At 39.6% G+C, this 4,739-nt stretch overlaps 1 long non-coding RNA gene across 2 annotated transcripts; it reads left to right on the forward strand.

Moving 5' to 3' along the window:
- On the forward strand, positions 1-3,143 carry LOC136471399 (uncharacterized). 2 transcript variants are annotated; one of them, XR_010762017.1, is made up of 5 exons: positions 1-338; positions 1,127-1,187; positions 1,460-1,561; positions 2,484-2,566; positions 2,658-3,143. It is a non-coding gene; the product is annotated as an uncharacterized lncRNA (long non-coding RNA). The 2 variants fall into 2 exon arrangements; XR_010762016.1 differs by lacking the exons at positions 1,127-1,187; positions 1,460-1,561.
- Positions 3,144-4,739: the final 1,596 nt, after the last annotated feature.

Consider the following 4,739-nt stretch of genomic DNA (forward strand, 5'->3'; position numbering starts at 1 on the left):
TCTCCTTTCCCCGGCGCTGCCAATCCTCCTCTCCTCTCCGTGGCACGCCTCCTCCTCCCGTCGAGATTAGTCCACGAACGACTCAACGTGGCCGCTGACCATGAAGGCGGACGCGCTCCAGTCACTCGGCGATGGAAGAACGGCGGCGGATGCGTCGCTCGGTCATGCCGGCGGCACGACGTGTGGTGGCCGGGCTCCTTGGGCAGCCAACAACGGTGCCGATGTGGGCCGCGCACACGGACGTCCTGCCCTTTGGAGCCCGCTGCCCCTACCCAATCCTCAATGCCCCGGTGCACGGCCGCGGCATGATGAAGGAAGGATTCATGGCTACGTTGCAGGTAGAGATTTAAAAAATTTGAGACATAGGTACAGCGACGACTCTGCCCTGCCGTGATGCTTGTGATTTGAGGGGATTGGACTATTGGAGTTAGTTTAGTTGCGATCCCGTGTTTTCCTGTGATTTGAAGGATGCAGTATATTATTTCTCTGTTCAAATTGTTGAGTTGTAGCCGAACGACGAAGGAAGCCATAGAATAAGGTTCTTTGGGGGGATAATAACTGAGCCTCGAGGGAGATGACTGATCTTTTCAATTTGTCTTCTTATACTCCTTTATAGTATAGATAAAGATAGTATAATGCAAGTTCACCACCCGTAGTACCAAATTGGTGTATTGGACGACTGGAGACCTGGTTGTGAGTTCATTCATTGCTTTCTGATGCCTTATCGCTGATATCAAAGCAGGGCGTGTTATCGATTTCTTTTATAAGTGCAGTTGTTCGTGGGAGTCTATCTTCTTTTGTTTATGTTTTTTTTTCTATTAGATATGTGCACCACATCTAATTTAATATCTTTTAGTGGCTTCAGAATAGAGTTTATAGGAATAGCTTTCTGTAGTAAAGAGTTTTCTTGTTGCAGTAGCTAAATAGAAAACTAAAGAAAAGGTCAATTCTTTTTGCTGGCATGTAGTCAGTTCATGCACTTCTTCAAGTTTTCAATGCACCTAGATATCCAGTGAAAGAAATATTCGTATATGTTACCTCTGTAGTCATTTAAGTATACATAGTTCCTGATTTTTTTTATCTAATCTCTGACCTCTTGAGTTTTGATATAATATTAATGTCTTAGGTATCGTGACATTAGCTTGAGGTGTGACATGGGTACTTCCAGACTCCAGAGAGGTGCCATGGTCTGTGTTTTGTCCTGGCACTGTCATTTCTACATAGGATTAAACAAATGTGTCCTAGCCTTGATCACTTTAGCCATTAGAATTTAAATTTTTTGTTCACAACCGGGGTGTGTTATTCAGCTCCAACTCCAATAGTCAAATGATACTATAAATTATCTTTTCTTTATGACCATTAAAAGAATGGAACTCAATTTTTATTAGTGAGCTTATTTTGCAAAACTATACTGTCAATTTCTATGAACAGGATAAAAAATTATGTTACTTCTCATCAGGTCGGAAAATATCTGAACTAGCGTGTTGCTTTCTGGGAGAGTCAATTTTGCTGGATCCTTTTGTTATTCTTGTTTTTTTAATAAAGCCACTAGATCTCAAAGGTACTGTTTTCTCTTTTGTACGTTTCTTAATTCATATAAGCAAACAATACCAGTATACACTACTTAAAATTATATCTTGTTATATATCATCCTGTCGTACATGATTTTCTTCACCTTTTGTGCCATTCATAAGACTGGTGTTTTACTAAGGATGTTGTCTTTTTATTTCTCTTGTATTTAAAATTCAAAATGGTAACTGTATTTCTAGGGAAGAAATAGCAACCAAGTTATAGATATGCTTCCTTGGTGACCTTTTTAATACGCATACACGCCATACAGCCTGTTTGCTAATGCCCTACTAATCCATCAATCCACGAATTTGATTAGGGCACAATTATCTTTTCGTATTATTAATATCGTAGTGTTCTTGGTATGGTACCCAATTGAGGTGGGAGTGCAGTTTATGGTTAGAAGAATTTAGGCGTCCAATGTTCTGAAACAAGTTGGCCCCATGTGTTTGTTATAGGAAGAAATTGTTTGCAGCCTTGTTGGTAAAGCTTAGCTGGTTAACAACCTGGTTGACAACCTTATTTAGTTACACGAGGGTTCAAAGTGATCATTTTTGCTCTTAAATAGATGATATAGTGAGTTCCTGCCTCCTAGCCGAGCAGCTTAGTTCCTTCTCCTCCCTCTACCTTATTTTTTATTGATGATTGATGTTAGAAATGGTTTAGGTAAGGGAAAGAAGTAAATAATTGGTAGAGTATCATGATAGCCTCTGGTGCCAGTTTAGCGCTGATTGAAAAGGATTTGGTGCTGTCCAACTAAATAGAACGCACAGATTTGGAAAGAACTTCATATCATTATTAGAGCTATTGTGCTTTTTGTTAGCTGAGTAATTATGTTTATTAGTATCTGCTCATCTTCATCTCACTTTCAGCAATTCCTCCTTCCAAATATTTGGATTTTTCAAAATTTTCAGGGGCTATTCCTCTCTAGAAATACCATGAAGCTGATTTGAACTGGAAAGAAGGTGATGATTGCATCAACTATGATCTCCATACAGTTAAGCTCCAACCAATCACTTTTACTTCAGAAACAAGTATGAAAACAACCAATACTCACATAATTGTTTGTTGACTTTTCTGTTAACTAGGGTGAATATGCCTTGCGTTTGGAGAATTATTGAGGAGCTTATGGACCTCTCTAATACAAACCAGTTGCCCCTTATCATTTCACTGGAAAACTTGCCAGTTCTCCTCAGTTCCCTGGCTTTAATCAACATGATTCATAGGAGCTTGCTTTTTTGTTGGATGGTCTCCACAAAGATCTTTCAAATGTGAAGCAATGGAGGCGGGCAGCATTGAATAAAATACAATAATCTTTACTCTTTAGATACATTGATAGTGTTATACAAGTTGTCAGTGGTTGATATATACCTCTGCCATGGAATCAACCAGTTAAAAATATCGTCCTATTAATCCATCACTGTCTACGTGCTTTCATACAAAATTTGGGAACTAGAATGTAGAATCAGTCAATACAAACAGTAGAATTTTAGATGATGTGCTTTCAAACCTACCATGTTCTTGTTCTCAGGGTATGTATGTTTGATTACAATTATGTATTCATATAATATGTGTTAAGAGCATTATGGCTTGATGTTTGTTTTTGCATGCATATTATATTGCAAGCAGAAAAATCTTTATTCTTATATTGTATATGAAATAATAGACACGTGCGTGTTGCACGTGCATATCTACTAGTATATACTAACTTATTAGTTATTAGACTGGATAATCTGGTGGGCCATCCAACGAAAACTGCTTCGATCTGTATGTGGCTACGGTTGATGACAGCAGCGTGATACATAAACCTTATTGGACAAACGGGTTCCTTTACATCGATGTTAAGGAGGTGGATTAAATCTTTATTCATATGCTCAACCAACACATCAAAGTTATTACTAATAGTAGCACTAATTGTACCATCTATCATACTAGCAATTTCGAATTTAGGCGGATAGTATTTACTCACATTGTCTTTAATTTTACCACAAGATAAAGTGGGTTGAAGGACACATCATTGATCTTGGTGACTTTGCCTTGCCTGTTCATAGAGAAGTGGGAGAGGAATTGTTGTCCCGCCTCGAGCTTGAGTTGCTCGACACGCCTCTTCTGATCCTCTTCAATCTGGGCCAAATGATATGGCCTGATGATGTTGTCGATGTCGATCTCACCAGGCTTGGATATGCTGCCAAATATGATGGTCGGCTATTGTAGATTGATCCTGATCTTATCCTAGCGGAGTTGCCAAAAAGTTTGTTGACGTGATCGGTCGCACAACCAAAGCGATAGAATGTCCGGATCACACAAGGATGTCTCAGACCGCTCAAGGATCAAAATCACAGTGAGACAGGGAAAATCACCCTCAGTAGGTTAGCCTCGGCGAGAAACCAAGAAACGCCTCCTAGGAAGAAGCCCACCGGGGAGACGCAACAAGGGTTGCTCTAGGTTAGGAAAGGCACCTAGAATGCCCGCAAACTCCATTGAGAAGCTTGCAGAGATATTGGGGTTGGAAGAGATTAGTAAAAAAAGAGGATAAGGTAAAAAGATTAAAAAAATATATGTTTTTATCAATTGGATACCTCAAGCAAATGTAAACCTCTCATATAGAGAGAGGGGTGGTCTTATCCCATAGGGGTCGAGATCCTTTGCAAATCCACATGAAGACGACTTCAACGGTCTGGACAGCAAAAGCATCCTAGGTCGGTTTCTGCAGGAACTCAGGGTGAAACTTTCCAAATTCAAATTTTCTTCATCAAGACGCCAATTGGACATTTGATATATGTATTTTGATCACCGAGAGGAACCAATGATGAAGTTGAATTTTACATTTTGAGAAATTTCCGAGGTTTGTATTGGAGGGACCTCCCTAAAAGGAATTTTTCTTGTTCGATCATCAAATTTAGCTTTCTATATGTGATTTTCGATCATCTCAGCGAGAGGAATAATTCAATGGTGAAGTGCAATTTACATTTTGGAAAGTACTAAAACTTTCCTAGGCCGGTTTTTTTTCTAAATTCGTCCAATTTGACCAATTTTTTTTTGAAAACGTCACCGGGGGATGAACTATCCCCACCTGGATTTTCATTCCACAGATGTCGGACAAGCCGGGAGGTGCAAGGGCGTGGTGCCAATCTAGAAACAATAAGTCCAGAGAAGTACAAAGTACAAAG

Source organism: Miscanthus floridulus, chromosome 8 (genome assembly GCF_019320115.1).
Source record: "Miscanthus floridulus cultivar M001 chromosome 8, ASM1932011v1, whole genome shotgun sequence".
Classification (NCBI taxonomy): domain Eukaryota; kingdom Viridiplantae; phylum Streptophyta; class Magnoliopsida; order Poales; family Poaceae; genus Miscanthus; species Miscanthus floridulus.